Raw genomic sequence first — 24,135 nt, 5'->3', positions numbered from 1 at the left:
TGTAGGATATCTGGATGACTTATTAAAATTTATTTATTTATTTGAGAATGCCCAAGTTTAATGAAGGTGTTTCGTTCTGAGCAAGGTGTGTCACAAAGAGACTGACACTTTGAAAATGACAAGAGGAAAGATTATGTTTTTCTAGTCTTTTTTTTCTACTATAAAATATTCTGAATGTGCTAATAGGAATATAGTATAAATTGTTATACACAGTATCTACTTATATCATTTAAGAGGTCAAAAAGAAAAACTAAACCTCTGAAAATTAATACAGCTTAGAACATGTTATTAATACCAATACTGTCTAGAAAAAAATGTTTCATGGTCAAATAAATCTTGTAAGCACTGTACCTGTTAGAAGAATCTCATTGCACAATGTTGTGAAACATCTTGTGTTTCACACCAGGGAGAATTTTTTTCATGCCCTGCCTCTGATTTTTTAAATAATCAGAGAAATACTCTGGGGCGTGGTGGCTCACACCTGTGCACCTGTAATCTCAACACTTTGGGAGGCCAAGGTGGGAGGATCACTTGAAGCCAGGAGTTTGAGATTAGCCTGGGTCACAAAGCAAGACCCCATTCTACAAAAAGTAAAAGAAAAATTAGCCAGGCATGGTGGCATGTGGCTGTAGTCTCAGCTACTTGGGAGGCTGAGGCAGGAGGATCACTTGATTCCCGGAGTTTGAGGCTGCAGTGAGCTATGATCACACCACTGCACTCCAGCCTGGGCAACAGAGTAAGACCTTGTTTCTAAACAAACAAACAAACAAAACTTAACATTCCCCAGATTTATTTGATCAAGCACTCTTTCAACAATAACACCCATCAACATGAAACAGATCAAAATTCCTTGGAACGCCTGGAGAGAATCTTTTCAAATACAGCAAGGGTGGTTTACTTTTCTGGGCAGTGGTTCAAAAGCAAACACTGAAACTTCAGTAGATAAATATTTGTCTTAATGTGTTAGAAAAATACACATTTGATTTATCATTTTATGAATATTGTTGCTTAGGATGAAGCTAATTTTAATTTATGTAAAAAGGATATAGATTAAAGTGAATAATTGTAGAGATATGAGTATGCCAAAATCATAAGGTGGAAGGTGAATGTCTGAAGGTCGAAAAATGCTGACTTAGTCTGTAAATAGAAATTTAATACAGTGTGCTTGAATGCGTGCTGTCATTTGGATACATATATTCAGAATGGTCTTCAGGAAACTTGGGAAAGAGGAGTGCTGAGTTAGCTCTCTGGATCTGCCTTAAAATATTTTGTGAGCTGGGAGGGGAAGCCTGTTCTAGACCTCAGTTTCCTTGTCTGCAAATAGGGAGAGCTGGCTTGGAGCATATGTTGAATTCAGCTCATCAACTTTGATGTAAGTGGAAGGCTGCTGCTGTGGTGGTATGATCTGCTTACCCACCGCAGGCTCTCGCACTAATGACAGCTGAGGCAGAACCCTTCATTCCATGGTCTACCATTCCTCATTTGGGGTTCCTGATTAAACCTTTCTCTTTTGCAAGACCTTTTCTCAAAGTAGGTGCACCAAATTCCTGAATTTTAGCTATCTTTGTATGGCCAGAGTCCATATACAATTGCATCTCCAGAGAATTCCCTAAGTAACAACTGGCCAAAAGACCCAACCATCTGGAGAGCAAGGGTTTCTTTTCACACACCATCCCCAAAGGTTTTTTTTGTTTGCTTTGGAGAATTCACATCCACGTAATATAATTTGGAGTATTGCAATTTTATCTTGTTTTAACTTTTTAAAAAATATAACTCTTAAAAACATTTTCCCAATTGTGTGGTTTTTTTTCTTGTTTGTTTGAGTGGTGCTTGATTGTATTGTGAAGGAGATCCTATGATCTATTACATTTTCTTTTCTTTTTTTTCTTTTTTGAGACAGAGTCTCATTCTGTCATCCAGGTTGGAATGCAGTGGCATGATCTCAGCTCACTGCAACCTCTGTCTCCTGGGCTCAAGTAATTCTCCTACCTCAGCCTCCCCAGTAGATGGGATTACAGGCATGTGCCACCATGCCTGGCTAATTTTTTATTCTTTTTAGCAGAGATGGGGTTTTGCCATGTTGCCCAGGCTGGTCTCAAACTCCTGGCCTCAAGTGATCCACCTGCCTCAGCCTCCCAAAGTGCTGGGATTATGAGCATGAGCCACTGTTCATGGCCACCTATTAAATTTTCTAACTGCTTATTGTTGGGGTAATATAATGTAATGATTATGTGCAAAGACTGCCAAACTGTCACTTCCTACCTGTCTGGGCTTACACTAGTTATTTAACCTCTCTGTTTCTTAGTTTTAAAATTTAAAAGTCAGGATAATAATACCAGCTTCCTTCAGGAGTTAATACATAAAAAGCACTTTATTCAGTGCCTGTACATAGCCCTCAAAAACTGTCATTTCTCCTGGCATCTAGGACAGTTCTTGGTCAGATTACTAAACTCTTACTAGTGTTAATACATCTTCAGTTGATTGTGTTGAATGTTCTAGGTAAACAATTGTAACATAAGAAAAGAATATCAGTTTAAGTGGGTCCATTCTTCTACATTGCATAACCTCAATTTCAAAAATAATGCTTTTGGCCAGGCGCAGTGGCTCATGCCTGTAATCCCAGCACTTTGGGAGGCTGAGGCAGGAGGATCAGGAGGTCAAGAGAGTGAGACCATCCTGGCCAATATGGTGAAACCCCGTGTCTACTAAAAATACAAAAATTAGCCAGATGTGGTGGCGCATGCCTGTAGTCCCAGCTACATGGGAGGCTGCGGTAGGAGAATCGCTGGAACATGGGAGGCAGAGGTTGCAGTGAGCCGAGATCGCGTGATTGCCCTCCAGCCTGGTGACAGAGCAAGACTCCATTAAAAAAAAAATAATGCTGTCAAAGAAGTGTATGTTTAGTCCTTTATTCCTTTCTAGGCTTTCATACTGTAAACATGGACACGTAGTATTTAACATAGAGCTGGTATAGTTTGTGTAACCAGAACAGGAAATATCTAACTTAAAACACAACCCTTGATTGCAGCATGTTTGAAACTGACTTGGTATAATGGGTCTAGCTTTTCAGAGGATAACTCTTAGCTCAGTTATATAAGTGGATCACTTTATAAAAGGCTTATAATTCAAATTTTTGTCAAAAGAAAATTTCAAAAGTTACCTTTCTATTTTATTTCTTTATACATTAACAATAGAGTTCATACGTTGAAGAGTCATTTTAGAAAAAGCAGAATAAGTAGTCAAATATTAGATAGCCCACAGAAAAAGTTTTAAGGAGTCTGGATTTTGGTTTGAATGATCTTAATTAGAGGTTTTGCTTGTTCTGCTGGGCTTGACAGATTAAAAGGTGGTTGATTCTGCCCCGTCAATATTGCTTGCATCCATCCACCTCTCTCTATCTCTACCTCTCTAACCCCTGCCACCCTTTGTTCTCTGACCCATCCAAGCCGTTCCCTAACTCTGGGCCTTTGTACAAGCTGTTCCCTTTGCCTGGCAGTCTCTTCCCACAATTTGCACCTGGCTAAATCCTGTCTCTTATTTAGATCTATGCTTAAATGCCACATCCTTAGAGAGAGCCTTCAAATTTAACTTATGTCTCTCCTGTTTTTCTCCTCATAGGCATATGCTTCTCTCTGAGCATTTGTCTCAGTCTGTAAATGTGGATCCATGTACTTATTGGTTTAATTTCTGCCTCTCCCACCAGTCCAGTTAAAAGAAGAGATTATGGCCGTGTGGTTCATCACTATATCCCCAGTGTCTAGCATAGCACATGATACTGACTGAATGAAAATAAATTTGTAATTACCCAGTGTATAAGTTATCTACTTCTGGATAATGAACTAATGCAATGTGTTAGTCCACTCACACAGTGCTATAAAGAACTACTTGAGGTTGGGTAATTTATAAAGAAAAGAGGTTTAATTGGCTCACATTTCCACAGGCTATACAGGAAGCATGGCTGAGGAGGCCTCAGGAAACTTTCACTCCTGGTGGAAGGGGAAGCAGGCATATCTTACACGGCCAGAGCAGGTGGAAGAGAGAGAAGGGGGAGGTGCTACACACTTTTAAACAACCAGATCTTAGGAGAACTCACTTTCTATCAGGAGAACGGCAAGGAGGAAATCTGCCCTCTTGATTCAATCACCTCCTACCAGGCTCCTCCTGGAGGATTATACTGGGGATTACAATTCAACATGAGATTTGGTCAGGGACGCAAACTATATCATGCACAAACTTAGACATTTACTTGAAAGAACAAACAGTTTTTATCTTGTAATTTCAGTGAGCCAAGAATTTGAAGTGGCTTGTCTGGGTGGTTCTGGTTCAGGGTTTCATATTAAGTCACAGTAAAGTTGTCTGCCAGGGTTGCCATCATTGGACCATGGAGTAGGGTTGATGGATCTGTTTCCAACAGGGCTCACTCACAAGCCTGTTTGCCGGAGTCCTCCATTCCATGCCACTTAAACTCCTCTGTAGGGCTGCTTGAGTGTTCTCACATCATGGCCACTGGTATCTCCCAGAACACCTGACCAAATGAGAGACAGAGTGAGGAGGAGGCCACAATATCCTTTATGTTCCAATTTCAAATATCAAATTTTGTCACTTTAACAACATCCTATTTGTTAAAAACAAGTCACTAAGTAATGCCACACTTAAAGGAAGAGGAAATTGGCTCCATCTTTTGAAAGGAGGACTATCAAAGAATTTGTGGGCATATTTGAAAACCACCACAGCTCTTCATCTGGCCACAAATTATATTACCTTGACATGAAAAATACCATAAACTCTTCCTACTGCTCCCCCACCCCCAAACTCACATTCATTTACATTATCAACTCAAAATCCAGGATGTTGACTTCAAAATCAGGTCCAAATGTGAATGAGGCTCTTTGCATGTAGTGCTTTAGTATAGCTTTGCTATACCATTCCTCTCAATCTAAAGACATATGAACTGAAGAAACAAGCTATCTATTCCTCCATAGGCAACTTACAATGGTGGGTAAGCCTAGCTTAATCACAGTAGATAAACTTCTTTAAAAAGGATTTTAAGGTGGGGTGCTGTGGCTCATGTCTGTAATCCCAGCACTCTGGGAGGCCGAAGTGGTGGATCACTAGCAGGAGTTTGAGACCAGACTGATCAGCATGGTGAAACCCCGTCTCTACTAAAAATACAAAAATTAGCTGGGGTTGGTGGTGTACGGCTGTAATCCCAGCTGCTCAGAAGGCTGAGGCAGGAGAATCCCTTGAACCCAGGAAGTGGAGGTTGCAGTGAGCCGAGATATACCACTGCACTCCAGCCTGGGCGACAGAGCGAAACTCCAAAAGATTTTAAAAGGAAAAATGTAAGATAGAAGTAATCAGTTCGTAGTAATACGTTTCTTATTTTTATTTAACTAGCTTTAGTGGTACAATTGATTTTTGGTTACATGGATAAATGTATAATAGTAAAGTCTAGGATTTTAGTGCATCCATCATTTGGGTAGAATACATTGTACCCAACAGGTAGGTGTTTCATCCTGCATCCCCTTCCCATCGTCCCCCTTTCTGAGCATCCAATGTTCATCATACCACCCTTCATGCCTTTGTGTACCCATCGCTTAGTTCCTACTTATAAGTGAGAACATGCAGTATTTGGTTTTCGATTCTTGAGTTAATTTGCTTAAAATAATGACCTCCAGTTCCACCCAAGTTGCGGCAAAACATTATTTGTTATTATGTCTGAGTAGTATTCCATGACATAACTATACCACATTTTCTTTATCCACTCATCAGTTGATGGGCACTTAGTTTGTTTCCATATCTTTGCTGTATGAATTGTGCTGCAATAAACATCCACATATAGGTGCCTTTTTGATACAGTGACTTCTTTTCTCTTGAGTAGATATCCAGTTGTGGGATTGCTGGATTGAATGGAAGACCTATTTTTAGTTCGTTGAGAAATCTCCATATTGCTTTCCATAGAGATTGTATTAATTTAAATTCCCAGGAGCAGACTGTAGCACTATTTTTTTTCTACCACATTTGTACCAACATCTATTATTTTTTGACTTTTTAATAATTGCCATTCTGGCAGGGTAAGATGTTATCACATTGTGGTTTTAATTTGCATTTCCTTGATGATTTGTGATGTTGAGCGTTTTCTTGTATGTTTGTTGGCCATTTCTGTATCTTTAGAGATAACACCTTTTAAGAAATTCCTATTCATATCCTTTGTTCACTTTTTAATGAGATTTTTTTTCTTGGGGATTTGTTTGAGTTCCTTATAGATTCTGGATATTAATCCTTTGTCAGATGCACAATTTGCAAATATTTTCTCCCATTCTGTAGGTTGTCCATTTACTCTGCAGGTGATTTCTTTTGCTATGCAGAAACTTTTTCATTTAATTAGGTCTCAGTATTTATTTTTGTTTTTGTTGCATTTGCTTTTGAGATCTTAGTTATAAATTCTTTGGCTAGGCCAGTGTCCAGCAGAGTGTTTCCTAGGTTTTCCTCTAGAATTTTTGGCTTCAGGTCTTAGATTTAAGTCTTTAATACATCTTGAATTAATTTTCATATGTGATGATATATAGATATCCAGTTTCATTCTTCTACATGTGGCTTGCCAATTTGTCCAGCACCATGTATTGAATAGGGTGTTCTTTCCTCCATTTCAGTTTCTGTACGCTTTGTCAAAAATCAGTTACTTATAAATATTTGGTTTTATTTCTGGGTTCTCTATTATGTTCCATTGGTCTATGTGCTTACTTTTATACTAGTACCATGCTATTTTTGTTACTATGTTCTTGCAGTGTAATTTGAAGTCAGGTAATGTGATGTCTCCAGATTTGTTCATTTTGGTTAGTGTTGCTTTAACTATGCAGGCTGTTTTTTGGTTCCATATAAATTTTAGGATTGTTCTTTCTAGTTCTGTGAAAAATGATGATGGTATTTTGATGGGAATTACATTTAATCTCTAGATTGTTTTGGGCAGTATGGTCATTTTCACGATATTGATTTTTCCAATCCATGAACATGGGATGTATTTCCATTTGTTTTAACAGTTACGATTTCTTTCAGCACTGTTTTGTAGTTCTCCTTGTAGATCTCTTTCACCTCTTTGGTTAAGTATATTCCTAGCTACTGTATTTACTTATTTATTAATTCATTTATTTATTAGCCCTGGTAAAATTAATTGAATTCTTGATTTTATTCTCAGCTTGGTCATTTTTGTTGTATTATAGCAGTGCTGCTGATTTGTGTACATTGATTTTGTAAACTGAGACTTTAATGAATTAATTAATCAGATCTAGGAGTCTTTTGAAGCAGTCTTTAGGGTTTTCTAGGTATAAGATCATAAGATCATATCATCAACAAACAGTGATAGTTTGACTTCCTCTTTTCCAATTTGATTGCCCTTTCTTTCTTTTGTCTGATTCCTTTGGCTAAGACTTACAGTACTGCATTGAATGGGCATACTTGTCTTTTTCCAGTTCTTAAGGGGAATCCTTTCAACTTTATCTCATTCAGTATGATGTTGGCTGTGGAGCTGTCCTATATAGCTTTTTTTTTTTTTTTTTTTTTTGTGTGTGTGTGTGTGTGATATGTCCTTCTATGCTTAGCTTGTTGAGGGTTTTTATCATAAAGGGATGCTGGATTTTTTAAAAGTTTCTTCCTTTCAACATGTATGAAACCAAGCATCCCTGGCTGCTGCAGGAGACGACAGAGAGGTATAGTTAAGAAAAAACTTTATTTTAAGCAGGGAGAATGACAACATAGCACTTAACAGCTATATTGTGGTCTGAATTCTGCTTGAGTTGCTGGATTTTATCAGATATGTTTTCTGTGTCTATTGAGATGATCATATGATTTGTATTTTAATTCTCTTGATGTGATGAATTACATTTATTGACTTGCATACATTGAAAGATCCCTGCATCCCTGGGATGAAGCACACTTGAGCACGGTGAATTTTTTTTTTTTTTTTTNGGTGAATTTTTTTTTTTTTTTTTTTTGATGTGCTGTTAGATTTGGTTTGCTAGTATTTTGTTGAGAATTTTTGCATTTGTATTTATTATGGATATTGGCCAGCAGTTTTCTTTTTTTATGTACTTTTCTGGCTCTGGTATCAGGGTGACAGTGACTTCATAGAATGAGTTAGGGAGGATTCCCTCCTTCCCAAACTTTTGGAATCGTGTCAGTAGAACTGGTACCAATTCTTCTTTGAATGTTTGGTAGAATTTTATTGTGAATCCATCTGGCCCTGGATTTTTCTTTGTTGGCAGCTTGAAAAATTACTCATTCAGTTTCACTGCTTGTCATTGCTCTGTTCAGGATTTATGTTTCTTTCTGATTCAAGCTAGGGGAGTTGTATATTTTCAGGAGTTTATCCATTTCCTTTAGATTTTCCAGTTTGTGTTCATGGAGGTGTTCATACTAGTCTCGAATGATCTTTTGTTTTTCTGTAGAGTCAGTTGTATTGTTTCCATTTTCATTTCTACTTGAGATTATTTGTATCTTCTCTCTTTTCTTGGTGAATCTAGTAGTGGTCTATCAATTTTGTTTATCTTTTCAAACAACCAGCCTTTTGTTTCATTAATGTTTTACGTTTTTTTTTTTTTTTTTTTCAATTTCATTTAGTTCTTCTCTGATCTTTGTTATTTCTTTTCGTCTGCTTAACTTTCCTCTAGAGAGTTAATGTGATCTTTTAGGGGTGCCATAGAACCCTGTTTTTTCATATCGCCAGGATTGTTTTTCTAGTTCTTTTTCATTTGGGTAGACTATTACTTCTAATTATTTTGTATTTATTTTTTATTTGACAAGTTTATTAAAATATTTTTTTCCCTTGAGGATGTGACTTTAATGTTTATAGTTTATTGTCACCTAGCTTCAGCTCTGGGTGCATTCAGTGGTGAAGGGAGTATAAATTCCTTGGTTACAGAGAATCTTTTTGCAACAGGTTTCTCAGATGTTGATTGTAGCAGCAATGTGCTGGGTATGTGAGCAGGTTCACTGTTTCCTGTGGGGCTGGAATGGCAGCGGTCTCATGAAGCTTATCTTGTTCCCCAGAGGTGTCCACTATTTTGTGTGTGTATGTGAGACAGGGTCTTGCTGTTACCCAGGCAGTGCAGTGACATGATCATAGCCCATTGCAACCTTGAGTTCCCAGGATCAAGTGACCCTTTCACCTTAGTCTTTTGAGTAGCTACGACAAGCATGCACTGCCATGCCTGGCTAATTTTGATATTTTTTGTAGAGATGGGGTTTCACCATGTTTCCCAGGCTGGTTTCTTTTGTCTCATGGGCTGCTCTCAATGTGGTGCACTCTGTCTAGGAGTAGCAGCCACTGAGGGCCAGACTACTGTGAATCCTGCTGCTCCTCTGTGTCTAGCCACCTTCTAGGGCTGCAACACTCCAGGTGCTGAGGAATGTGCTATGACCTGTCCCCAATTCCCAGTAGCAGGTACCAGTACCAGCTCTGATGAGAGTGGGAGGAGAGTGACAAAGACTCTGAAGTTTCCTTGGTTATAAAACTAGCCTTAGTGTGTTAGCTTTCTCAAATGTCAGCTGGAGTAGTGATGTACTTAGGCACATGGACAGACTCAAGAGTTCCTGGTTAGCCAAGGTGATGTAGGTAATGATGATAGCTGAGGTTGTGCAAAAGGTTTCTCTCTTTCCTAGAGTTATGATGTGGTTCCTGCAGATGTTGAAATGTCTGTGCTTGTTGGCCCTCAGCTAGGAGGTGGCGCTTGCAAAAGCGACAGCTGCGGTGGTAGTGGTGGAATTTGTGTTTGCCTTATGTTACTCGGGAGATACTCTAATTCCTCAAGTGCCTCTGGTGCCTTTGGGGCCATGGACCTCCAAAAACTTTCTGTCCTTTGTGTTAAGCTACCACAGTGGGTAGAGGTGCAAAGCTGGGTGTGGGCTGGGTTGGGCAAGTTTGAGGTCTGGCTTTCCAAGTGAAGGCACACACATCAGCACAGTGGGGACTTGAGGGCAGTCTGGCTGCTGGGGTAATGTTCCAGGGAGGAGTGCAGCTGCCTCTGCTGTACAGCAGAGTCTGTGTGGGGAGTAAGAAGTAGCACTAAGCAGTAAACAGTAAGCCCCACCCAACTAATTGGCAAGGTGACTCTCATACCTGCAGTGTTCCACTAGTAGCAGCTAGCTCAGCTTCAGGCAGTCTGTGCTCAGAACTCAAAACTGCCACAGAGACCTCAGCTTTCAGGCCATGTCCTTCCTTTCTACCCATGAAGTAGGGGCATCCAACTCTGGCACCTATGGTTATAGTGCACTTCCCACTCACCCCTTAGTTCTGGCCAGTGGGGTTTGTCTTCACTCAAGATTGTATCACATGTTTCAGTTGGGAACTTCTTTCAACCTGCAACTGCAGCCTGAGTTAGCTGGCAGGCTTCTGTGAGGTCCCTGTTAGGTAGGATTAGGAATTGGTCTGTAGCAATAGTGAAATCAAAGTGGGTACAAGTTGGCAGATTTCTTTCTTTCTTTTTCTTTTTTCTTTCTTTCTTTTTTTCTCTCTCTCTTTCTTTCTTTCTTGCTTTTCTTTAACATTTACTGGTTTATTTAAAGGATGTTACAAAGGATACAGATGAAAAGATGTGTAGGTCAAGTTATGGGGGAAGGTGTGTGAAGCTTCCATGCTGTGATAGTTAATACCGAGTGTCAACTTGATTGAACTGAAGGATGCAAAGTATTATTCCTGGGTGGGACTGTGAGAGTGTGGCCAAAGGAGATTAACAGTTAAGTCAATGGGCTCGGGAAGGCAGACCCACCCTTAATCTGGTGGGCACAATCTAATCAGCTGCCAGCAAATATAAAGCAGACAGAAAAATGTGAAAAGGAGAGACTAGCCTAGCCTCCCAGCCTATGTCTTTCTCCCGTGCTGGATGCTTCCTGCTCTAGAATGTCAGAGTCCAAGTTCTTTAGTTTTGAGACTTGAACTGGCTCTCCTTGCTCCTCAAGCATGCAGACAGCCTATTGTGGAACTTTGTGATCGTGTAAGTTAATACTTAATAAACTCTCATATATATAGGGAGTTTTATATAGACAAAATTGATAGGATATATATACATATATATACATATATACATATACATATATATATATACATATATACATATACATATATATATACATATATATATATACATATATATATACATATATATATACATATATATATATGGGAGTTTATTAAGTACTAACTTACATATATATCTCCTATTAGTTTATATATCTCTCTGTCCTATTAGTTCTGTCACTTTAGAGAACCCTGACTAATACGCGTGTCTTCCTTGGGCATGCCACCCTCTAGGAATCTCCATGTGTTCAGCTACCTGGACGCTCCCTGACCCCAGTCCTCTTGGGTTTTTAGGAATTTTCATGACCTCAGCTTGTTCCTTCATCTGGGATATAGAGCAGGACCCTCTCTGGAGAGTGTCTTAAGATCCACAGTGAGAAAGGGGAGGGTGTGAAAGGTTAGCGTCCTGCCTTGGGTCAGGTGAAAGGAAGGCAAGAGTGGGTCAGAGATTCTCTTTCATGAAGGCTGCCTCTGAGGCCTAACACTCCCAACATTATAACAAAAGACAGTAACAAGGGCTGTAAGATTTATTAGCCAGGAGCCATGGATGAAAACATATATAGATATAAAACATGTATACATATATACATATTCATATATACATAGGAAAACATACACATACACATATGTATATGTGTATGTTTTCCTCCATAAATGTTTGTTTGTGTGTGTGTATAAAATAACATCACAGGCCACCCCCGGTTTTTGACCATAGATTCTTTATATCAAAAAAATACACACAGTCATTAGTAACTAGTCCATATCAAAAAAATACACACAGTCATTAGTAACTAGTCCATCTCGTCATATTGTCTCCCAGTATGAGGCCATTCAGGTTTGTAGGCTTCCTTTCAATCTTGTCAGGTTCTAAAAGCAAGAGGGATCCTTGCAAACATGTAGCTTTGCCCTTTCAGGCATGAGGAATAATTGAGCTAGGAGACAATGTTATCCGTTGTTCTGGGACTCTTTAGAGGTATTAATGTAATATTGGATTTTCCTCAATTTATAACCTATTCATTTCTTTACCCTTAAATATTATTCCTCCTTTTCTCCATTTGTCATTTATTTTTGTCCAAACCTTTTCACCTTTGGAAGGGATATTAGGTTCAGCCACCATAGTATCCAGGTTGCTGGTAGCAATACTAATCTAGCAAGTGCCTCCCTCCGAGTCCATTCCATTCACACAGAATAGTGTTACATAGCTTTCAAACTACTGAGCCATTTTTACCACCAAACAGTAGAGCTGTATTTATTCTTAACCCCAGTTTTGCCAGATGAGGTGAAGGTGCAAACTGCTTCCATCAGACCTTTAGGAATTCTAAGTTTAGAAACACAGGGACAGTTTCTTTCTTAGAAATCTCCTCTGCTTCCAGTACTTACAGTTGTAGCCTTGGTGCTGAGACCACTTTATCAAATAAGGGAGAAAAAAAAATTTTGAAGTAAGTTGGGGAAGAAAGAAAAAATCATAGTTATTATACTAGTTTACTCTGCCCTTGGCAAGAATTGCATAGCCATACCAACATTTTTCCTACCCCCCTTCTCCAGATCAAGCAGAAAAACAGAGAAAGGTCTAGTAGGGAAACTTCTTTAGTCCCACTCACGTTGAGTGTGAGCACACACTTATGAAGGTGTGCAAACCAGCCCTTTATGCTTTCATCTCCCAGTTTTAGACAGTCAATGTTTCAGTGGCCTGTTCTATTTCCCTGTCAAACTATTACCCTAAGGAGGATTCTCTCTGCTTTTTGTTGGACATTATGGGTGGCACAGTGTGTTGCCTGGCCTGGAGAAAGGAAATGGCCATCCAAATCTATGCAATATCTTCTGTTCTGTGTGTGTGTGGCTTTTTTAATGGCACAGTGAGCATTTCCATCTTTTAATGGATAAGCAAAGCCAACTGCAGAGTCAGCATTTATTCATGTCAAAACCCATTTGTAACCCCTGCAGGGCTACCAGCATCAGTCTCACTTGCCAGCTGTGTTCAGGGCGTTCCCACTAGGGAATCTGAGTCTGGAAATTCTTGATTAGGAATCAAACTTTGAGAATAATTCTCCATGGTTCTTGGCTCCCTCTTCTACCTTTATTTTCAGCCTCTGAGCCATTGCTGCTTTTTCATGAAAGGTGACATGTATTTGCAGCTGAGTAGCGTGTTGCAGCTTACTTCCTCTTGTCGAAGTTTTAGGGTTGAAAGTCCTCTTTTTATTTTGTACTCTCTTTCAGTTCTCTGACAATATGATATATATAAAAGATATATAAAAATCTAAGTATTTACAAGGTACAGCAATTATATGAAGGAAGATATTCATTTTGCTATGGAAATGTTCCAAGATGGATGATGCCCAAGCAGCATTTTCAAGAATGAATAGAAATACACTAGGAAGACTACACAGAGAAGAGCAATCTAGATATAGGAAGAGCATATGCAAAAGTAAAATGGACTCAAACTGTGGCATACATACAGATAAATACACATAGTTTGGTATTAACAGAGCTAATGGCATGACAGTATTTTGGATTTTATCCTGTAACTCAATATTTCTCAAGATGTGGCCTACCTACCTCCTACATTTAAATCATTTGGGTACTTATTAAAACTGCAGTTTCTTGGACCCTACTATACACTTATTGAATTAAATTCTCTGGAAGAGGGACTCAGGAGTCCTTGAGTTTTAAGATTAGCTGCGCTATGCCATGCATGTTAGAAGGTTTTCATTAGTAGCTGGGTACCACATCAAGGCTTACATTTTAGATCAATTACTTTGGGAGCTATGTGGAGGACTGCAAAATGGTCATAAAGAAAGGTCACCATTTAGGCTTTGCAGTAGTCCATTTAGAGAAATTAAAGGCCTAAGGAGATGAAGAAGAAATTAAGAGTTTTAAAGATAGTGAAGATAAACAAAATAGAATGGTGTTTATATAAATATATAAAATTTAAAATGCATAAATGTGTAAAGTTTTGTGGGTACACACTGGAGGCAGAAAATAATACCACTAGTCAGGGAAATGAGAGGTGGGGCGGAGTGGGAGTGGTATTTGAACTGAGACTTGAAGCATGAATAGGATTTCACAGAACAAAGAAAGGAATTCACATGTAGCAAACAACATGCACAAAGCAAAGTGAGAAGCTGATGTGCTTTGGAATAATGGGAAGTTGGGTTGGACTTGAATATAGTTGTTTAAGTATAAATGATGAAACTTAAAGCAGAAAAGAGATATTAAGGCCTCACTAGAAAGTGGTTAGCCACTCCTTAAGCTATTTCCTCCTCTTCCTCAGCACACGCATTTGCCAGCCTCCCTTGCAGTTAGGTGAAGCCATGTGATTGAGTTCTCACAATTAAAATGTGTGCAGAGTAATCTACATCATTCTCAATCTGGCCCATAAAAGTCTCCTATAAACTAAACTCCATCTCACTGAAACTATGTATGGCAACCTTAGAGCCACTTGTTGAGGACAGGAAAGCCACAAGTTGAACGGACCTGGGTTCCTGAATCAACTATTGGAGCATAGGTGCCTGCTGATGAGGCCCACTTATTCTGGATTAAATATAAGCAAGAAATATTACCCCTGTTGGGTTTGAGCTATGGCATATGGATACCATGCAAAGGAATTTAGGCATTATCTTACAGGCAAGCAGGAGTCAAAGTCAACAGAGATTTCAAATAAAGAGTGACACGATCTGGTTTATTTTTAGGAGAAAATTATTTTCAGTATATAGTAAGGAGAAGTCTCAACAATAATGTGAGAGTCTTTCCCAAACATTCAAAAATCCCCCGTCTTGTGAATGGAGGAATTAGCTCCACTAGGGCCACAGTACAGACCAAACACCATATGCATAAGTGAGAGTTACAGGTGAAATGAGGTCAGCTCAATCAAGAAGGAAGAAGTTTCTAAAAGTCAGAGCTGTTCATACAGAGATTTCTTCTGTGAGCTTCCTCTCCCTAAAGAGATATCCAGAGGGAAGCTGGAGGACTTCCCAGCTTCAAGCTTTTGGTGGAGGACTTAAGAGCATACCTTTAAAATATTTTACAACTTTGAGATTCCATGACCCACAGTGATTATTTTAGTTGGAATTAACATGGAGGTATATATTATGTGGTAGATCAGTCTTTTTGTTCCTTGGGCTCCCCATTAGTAAAATGTAGACAATATTATTAATAGAAACTATGTCACAGGGTTGTGGGGATTAAGTGGATTAATGTGTAAAGCACTCAATAATGCCTGTACATAGTGAGCACTCAGTAAATATTAGCTGTTATTACTATATTCTTTAAGGATGTATCATCCCTAACCCATATGTTCTCTTCTTTATATCTAAAATTACACATATTTTGATATTATCTAAGCACTGACTTTGAATTACCTTGTTTCATTTCATGTGAATAGCCATAGCCACCCTTTCCATGTCTGAACCTGCAAACAACATCTATTAGCTACAAAATTTCCATTAACGCCTCATCTATTTACTAATATGACTTTTTATTTCCTTAGTGGCATTTCCAGGAAGTCTTTAAATAGGCTCTGATAGCACGTGATTCTGAGAATGCACATAGAGGTTTCACACACACACACACACACACACACGCACGCACATTCAATTGTCATGAAAAATAACCTATAAATTATTATTTTTTAGAAAGACATAGAACTTAAGTTGCTTAATGTCTTTGCATCTTTGTTCTGAGGACTGTTCCAATTTCTTTTAGTTCCTGCTAGTATGGCCTATATTATTAATTAGCATATCTGTATAAAATATCACAGATTCTTAAAGAAGCAAAATAGGTTATAACACAGTAGTCTTTTGATTCCTAGGAATATAGCTTTTGGCCATTAAAAAGGTGATTAATATGATATCTGTTACTTCCTACATCTTTTCTGTGATCTGACTGGCTACCTTGGCTTATAGAAGACTGAATTTGACCTCACATTGTTAGGAATCAGGGATAAGGTTTATTAGCTTTACCTTAATTAAACCAGTGCCATACAGCAGGAGCAGGGATATCACTGCTCGTTTGTTACTCTTGGCAGTACTCCTATTCCTCTTTTGTGATAAATTACCACCCTTTGTCCTCTGATTATCCACCAGGAAAACAGCTATAGCTTTGTGGAACAGAGGGGGAAGTATATTATCGTTTAATTTTCAACTGCAAGGGTTGGCAGAATGCGTCAGGAACAAATAAATCAGAACAGTTACTCATCTGATGTTTAAGCAGTTCTGGGCTTCCTTTATTAGAACTTTATGGAAGACTGTCTACAAAGACTGAAATTCTACTCTGGCTGGCAGATACCAAGGTTATTAAGCCACAGTTGGGTCTGGTGCTCCAGAAGTGAAGGAGGTGTCTTCTTCTGCAGGGTGTGAGAAATTGGCTTAAGCAGTGCTCATGAAGTAAGAAGGCAGCCTATAGAGTATTGCAACTGTGTTTTAACAGAGATTCCTCTATTCATCTTAAAAACAATTTTATGGGGATATGATTGACATACAAAAAGCTGAAAATATTTAAGGCAGACAACTTGATGAATTTGGAGGTAAGCATACACTCATGCAGCCATTACCAAAATCTATGCTATATACATATCCATCACCTACAATAGTTTCTTCTCATGCTCTTTATTATTATTTTTTGTGATAAGAACACTTTACATAAAATCTGTCCTCTAAGCCAATGTTTAAAGTACACAATACTGTATTGCTAACTGTAGACTCTATGCTGTAATTCTATTCTGGAATTTCTTCATCTTGCATAACTGAAAATTTGTACCTTTTGACTAATAACTTTCTGTTTCCCTCTCCCTGCAAGAGTCCCCTAATTTTAGACCAGGTGTTCTACACACCAAATTGTCAACAGTGAGTATTTCTTGGTGCAGATTTGGTGGGTGTTCAGTCAGTAGGTGTATCTTTCATTTTAACTTTATATATACCTGTACTGTTTTATTTTTAAAAAAATAATGTAAATTACACTTATAATAATAAAAATGGCCAAGATGAAAGCTAGTGACTCTCAGATGCTGTTAACCTTGGAGAGACACTCTGATCCTGAAGCAGTGTCCTTTCTAAAAATTAAAAAGCTGTCAGAATTTCTGCATGTGTTTTAGAACTCATCTCACTAGAGCTATAGCCTGTATTCCTAAATTTGGCATGATTTAGTAGAGAAGAAAAGAAATATGACATGGAAGGAAAGGCAGAAAATAAGACAACACAGACAAACTGGAATTCTTACAGTTCTGCTCTAAGGACTTGGCTCTGTGGAAGAAAAAAGTAATTATCTCCATGGGTGAACCAGTCTACAGTTGACCCTTGAACAACATGAGGGTGAGGTTGTATCAAGCACCTCTGCAGAGGAAAATCTACATATAACTTTCAGTTTCCCCCAGACTTAACTACTAGTAGCCCATTGCTGACAGGAAGCCTTAACAATAACATAAGCTATCAATTAACACATATCTGATATGTGTTATGTACTCTATTCTTACAATACAGCAAGCTAGAGAAAAAATATTATTAGGAAACTCATAAGGAAGAGAAGATACATTTCCAGTACTGTACTGTATTTATCCATACTATAAGTTTACGTCATCTTTTTCCAGGCTGCATCATCTGTCTGGAATGGCAGAAACAGCAAATGCAGACCTCAATCTATGATACATATCAAGCAATTCAACTTCTTGTAATGTCATGACTTTTCTCTGCTTTTTGGGATTATTTCCAGCATCACGGCACTTCCTGTGAGGCCTGTGATGTTATTCAAGGTTTGCAGTATAGAACTAAACAGGATGAAGAAAACAGAAGAACCATGAGAGATCAAGTTGTACTGTGATATGCAATTCACTGGAGAGATGAACTGTTCACAGGGAATGATCATCACATGGTGTTTTAAGGGAATATGCACAGCACAAGCTCAAAGCAATAACAGGACATGGCTACAAAATTATTACAGCAGTGCAGTATGGATGATAATTTTATGCAGTTATGATTTAATACTGCATTTTTACTTTTGTTTATATTTTTCTCAACTGAATGGCACCATTTACAATCTGTGTTTGTGTGCATAACTTTTGATAAATTTTAACATTTTAAATACATTTGTGTGTATTTTATGATTATAAATGAGAAAATCAAGCAGTGTCTACATACATTTTATGCATTCATTACATTTCTAACTTTTTCTTAATTTTTTTGGTATTTCTAGGCTATGAAGCTCATCTACAAGTTTTTTCAAATTGGCATAAATCTTCAAAATGGTTTTCAATATATTTATTGAAAACAATCCACATGAGTGGACCTGCAGAGTTCAAACCCATGTTGCTTGGAATGCCATGATAAAATACCATAGGCAGGGTGCCTTAAGAAACAGAAATTTATTTTCTCACAGTTTTGAAGCCTGGAAGTCCAAGATCAAGGTGCCAGCAGGGTTGGTGTCCTCTTGGGCCTTCCACCTTGGCCTGCTGCTTTCTTGCTGTGTCCTCCTACGGTCTTTCCTTCAGATTTCCTCATCTTATAAGGATACCAGTCAGATTGGATAAGGACCCACCCTAAAGCCCACACATGAACTTAATTACCCCATAAAGGCTTTGTCTCCACAATGCAGTCACATTCTGAGGTAAGGGCTTCATATGAATTTGCAGGAGCTGGGGGAATGGTGGAGTGAGAGAGGAACATAATTCAGTCCATATGGTGGATAAATTCTTGCAGAGCTTTTTTATTATTATTACAAATTTCAGTGGGAATGAATTGGTAATAAAAATGACTATAAACATTCATACTAAAATAACTGATCATAGTTCATTGATATAAAACAGATAACTACTAGCCTAATTTTCAGAAGAAAAAATTAAAATGGAACATCGACTTAATGTATGTGTAAGCAAATTTATGATACACATTTAAAACATAAAGAACAATAACAAATTGTACATTTGTAATAGTGGGAAATTAACCTAAGAATGCTTAAGAATGCTTCTGATGTTTGTGTGGTTTATTTTGAAATCTTTTTATGATTATAATCAAAGGGACTCATATTACTTCCTTTATGATTATTTTTTAAAAGAAAAACAGTCACGAAACAAGTATTAACATTTTAAAAGAAAAACAACAGACATGAAAAAGGTATTAACATTAAACTAGAATGTGTTTTAAAAAATTTCAGTAGTTTTTGGGAACAGGTGGTTTTTGGTTACATGGATAAGTTTGTTAGTGGTGATTTCTGAGACTTTGGTTCACCTGTCACCTGAGCAGCATACACTGTACCCAGTGTGTAGTCTTTACCCCTTTTCACTCTTTCCCCAGAGTCCCCAAAGTCCATTATATCATTCTTATGCCTTCGTGTCCTCATAGCTTAGCCCCCACTTATAAGTAAGAACATACAATATTTGGTTTTCCATTCCTGAATTACTTAGAATAATGGTCTCCGACTCCATCCAGGTTGCTGCAAATTCCTTTATTTTGTTCCTTTTCATGACTGAGGAGTATTCCATGGTATGTATTTACCACATTTTCTTTATCCACTTGGTTGACAGGCATTTAAGCCGGTTCCATATGCTTACAATTGCGAATTGTGCGAGTATAAACATGCGTGTGCAAATATCTTTTTCATATAATGACTTCTTTTCCTCTGGGTAGATGTCCAGTAGTTGGATTGCTAGATCAAATGGTAGTTCTACTTTTAGTTCTTTAAGAAATATTCATACTGGTTGTATTAGCATAAAAACTTTAATTTTTTACATTCCCACCAGCATAAAAACTTTAATAGAAGTTATTATTCAGTAACAAAGGAAATACTTATCTGATATCCAATTCACAATTCTTTAAAAAGCATTATCAAAGTGTTTTAATTGGAGTAGATATATAGTAAAGTGTTCATTTGATTATAACAATGTTTGAAAAGAAAAATCACCACAACTATAATAAAAAATACAAATATCTTCACATTTTCTCTTAGTTATTCTAAGGAGTTTATGTATTTTTTGGGGGTTATGTATTCTTTAATATTTGAAATGCTAAATGCACAAATTATTTCTAGAAGAATTTTTTTTTCCTTTACTGTCAGCCTACCAATTTGATATAAATCATTCATTGCCTTTGTTGTTACATTTTTTCCTAGGTCCAAATATTGTCTCCACAGAGAATTTTTAGAATAACCATGTCTAATTCGTGGCATTGTTCCAGAGCCTGGAACATGATAGGTAGCTAGTGAATTAATTTTTTAAAATCAAGATTAAGTATCTTATAAATTTTCTCATACATTGGACTCTTTCTTTGCAAAACTGTGAAGCTGTAAATTGTGAAAATTTTCAGATGCTTACATGGCAGAGTCTTTAGCTACTGGGTCAGTTACCCAAATACTTTCCTCAGACCACAAATACTTTAACTTGAGATGCTTAGAAAATGGAGGCTAAAAGGTTGTTTTATTTTTTTTTTCTCAAATTATCTATGTTAGGTGTAGCACGGGGTAAAAACACAAACTACTGGGCTTATATTCCCAGCCTTGTGATTTCTTAGCTATAATGACTTTGGGCCAGTTACCTAATGTATCTGTGCCTCAGATTCTCATATATAAAATGGAATAACGTCAATATGTACCTCTTAGGAGTTTTCTCAAGATTAAATGAGTTACCCAGTGTAAAGCCCTCAGAAGAGTGCCTGGCACATCATAAGTAATGGTTTGGTTTTACAGATGCCCTTTATTGGTTCCGTGAAACAGGCATGGACACTCCTCCAACCCCCATCCCAGCTAAGTCTTTTGCACTTGTGATGTTATTTGATTAAACAAACAAAACAAAATGATTTCATTGATAAATGGAATTTTAGAAGCAAAATAAGTTTTAGCCTAGGAAATTAAAACTTAGGCTCTTCAAGCCAAATTTGAGTTTGCCAGTTGAGCCACAGTAGCATCCTTCAGAAACTGTGGCTCCATTGGATCTTTTGCAGTGAATGTACTGTATGATGATTGCTCCAAAAATGAGCTATTTAAAGTGAAGTCCAGATAGGATTGATTGCAGTTCCCTTAAACAGGATCGTTTCAGAAATTTGATTCGTATGGAATGAGCTTTCCTGAGAATTTCCACAACTGCGACTTAAATGCTGTGAGTTGCATAACAGACAAGATTAAACTTGGACTCAGTAGGCTTCAGGAACACTCACTTGGCAGCCTTTTCAGGATCAACAGGGCAACTTCTAGCAATTGAGATTACATTCTCATATAAAGGTATAAGAAGTCACAAGGAAGCTGTGCATATGAGTCTGGATTGATAGCAATTGTGGCCTGCAGAAGGTTGCTCACTGTAGCAACTAGGATGCCTTTGATTACGATCCTGAAGTTAACTGTTGGGATTTTATTGGAAGTCCTAACAGTAATTGGCTGTGTGGCTTCAGGTTTATCACTTAACTACTTTGGACCTAAGTTTCTTCATGGGTAAGTGAAGAGATAGGGTGAGATATTCTTTAAGTTCCCTTCCAAATCTAATGACCTATGACTGCAATGGAAATGGAGGCACAGTCATTAAAATATATGTGACTAACTCACTAACACCTTTTTATAAATGCAAAATCAGAATTTCTGCAATGACATAGTTAGTTCATTTATAAAAAACCCTATTCCATGATTATAGAATGAGAACTGGAAATGAGCTAAGTTGGATTTGTAATTTATTTATTTGTATGTGTTTGACTTTTAAGAGAAAGATGTGAATCCAAAGAAATAAATTATAAAAACCAACTATTCCCTAATCCATTTTCAGGGCCTAGCATTATTCAGCTATAGCTTCTATAATTTTCACATCTTTAATACACCATGGTTATAACTGATGCCCAGTAATATGTGCCTAAAATATGAAACACAGATGAAATTAACTAGGCTATACTTAGAAGTAAAATGTGTCAGTATATTATATATCCTTGCTGATATATTTTAGGAAGTTTTTGATGATATTTATAAATAAAATGGGTTTCCTGTAAAACTTTAATGAGAAAATTCAATTTATCAGACCAGAGTTTGATGAGCAGTATTTCATTGTACTTTCAATAATAATCTTTGTGCATGTAGGCACGTCATTTTACCTCTCTGATCATCAACTTCCTTACACACACACAGGGTAAGAGAAGAGGTAATGCCTAAGGTACTTTTTTTTTTTTTATCTTTAATCTTTGAAGTCAAGTCCTCTACTTCCTCTTTCTCCTACTTAAAAGATCCTTGCATTTATTTTTATTCTAACCCTCCCAAAAAACCTTTCTCTCCCTCTCCCCGACTACAGTCTCTTTATTACCCAGGGATACTAATATATACTTTCATTTGCAGTGACAGGTTAAGGAAGTGATGACTGCTTTTCCCCTAATGCCACCTGCAGAGACCTATTCATCACCTCCGTAATCCCCAGCCACAAAACAGACACAAAACAGACACAGAGAATAGCAGATAAGAAACATAGAAGACCGAAACCTGAGTTAGTTGCCTAACATGTGGCTGACATTTTTTATAGATTTAATTGATCAAATACCTACCAAATATATGACAGACTAGATGTAAGAAATAGCCCTTGGCCCTAAGAAATATATACTCTTTTTTAATCATCTATCCCAAAATGTCAGCAATATATAATCTTAACAAAGGAAGTTAGTGCTGATCTATCTGAAATATTAAGAGGATTATTAAATGCCAAACTATACAACTAACTGTAATTGCCTTAGAAGTGCATGGAAGGGAGAGATGTGGGTTTGAAATAGCAGAGTTTGGTGGAAAAAACTCAATCTGCAGAGCATCTTTAGGGAAGAATAATATCTTTGGTTCTTTAATGCATTAATGACGTCAACAAATATTTATTTAGTGTCTATGATGCATTGAACTTTTCTAAGTTCTGGGAATACGGTAGCGAGCAAAATGGGAAAACATTTTTGCCCACATAGAGCTTGAATTCTAATATATAGAGGTAAGAAAAAATACATAAGTAAAAAATATATTCCATCGTAATAAGTACTATGAAATTAAGAAAATATTTAGGTTAATAATGTAGGTGTAAAGAACGCTCTAAAAAGTGATATAATCAGACAGTATCAAGCTAACTCTCATTTTATAAATGAGGAAGCTCAGACTCAGAGGAGTTAAGTAACATAGCAAAGTTCAGCTAGTTTATTAGCAAAAAAAGAATAAAATCCAGACCTCCCATCTTCTAGTCTAGGATTCTTTCCAACATGCACCACCTCTTAGCTAATCAAGTCACACAGTTACAGAGGTAGGAGTGAGCAGAGTTTGTGTGGGACCCAATGGGGCATGCATTTTATTTAGGGGAGAAGTGGGAAGATATGTTAGGTTGGGAAAGATAGAGCCAAATCTTAAAAACTACATAGAAAAGTTCGGGTTTAACGCGGTGATAGGAAAGACATGAATAAAAATAGCCTTAGACAATTTTGAAAATATTTAGTTGATTACTAATACACCAGATCAACAAATGTGTCTCTTGCGTGGTTGCTGTCTTCTCCATTTCCTCCTTCCCCTGCCATAGTTCCCTGAGAAATAATTGCTTGGAGTAATCCTGCTTCCCATCAGGTAGAGCTGTACAGTTTTCTGAGACTTTCAAAAAGCTACTGTGCTACGGTTTTTCTTGGAAGTAGAAATAAAGCATTTTGGATAAACACAAATATTTTATTGCAGCTCCACATTTAGGTATTAAAAGGCTGGTGAAATGAAAGTTGAGTGGGGACTAAATCTAGACATTTGATTTGGGTAAAATGAGCAAGTTGAAGCACATACAAATTGAGAGATGCCGTTACTCATACTTTCATCATAAACTGGGGGTTAAATACTTAAGCTTCTTCAGAATCCAATAGATAAATTATAAACCAGATCATAGACTTCCTTAAGTGCAGCAGCCATTGTTGCTGTTTCATTTTCATTTCAAGTTTCCAACAACTAAGGGAGAGATAAGGTGGTGGGAAAAAAAGAAAGACTGAGAGAGAGAGAGAGAGGGAAACTACCAACAAAATTCACAAGGATTTACTTGCAGATAGAAAGATGCCATAAAAGTGATGCAAATGTAGAAATAGCTTTGGTTTTTCCTTTTCTTTGAGAAAGAATAATAG

The 24,135-nt window shown here is 37.4% G+C and overlaps 1 non-coding gene across 1 annotated transcript; it reads right to left on the bottom strand.

Moving 5' to 3' along the window:
* Positions 1 to 7,659: 7,659 nt before the first annotated feature.
* LOC119471985 lies at positions 7,660 to 7,790 on the bottom strand. Its single transcript, XR_005201084.1, has one exon. It is a non-coding gene; the product is annotated as a small nucleolar RNA SNORA63 (small nucleolar RNA).
* Positions 7,791 to 24,135: the final 16,345 nt, after the last annotated feature.

Source organism: Cebus imitator, unplaced genomic scaffold (assembly GCF_001604975.1).
Source record: "Cebus imitator isolate Cc_AM_T3 unplaced genomic scaffold, Cebus_imitator-1.0 Scaffold80, whole genome shotgun sequence".
NCBI lineage: Eukaryota > Metazoa > Chordata > Mammalia > Primates > Cebidae > Cebus > Cebus imitator.
This window is presented reverse-complemented; position numbering and strand designations above follow the sequence as displayed.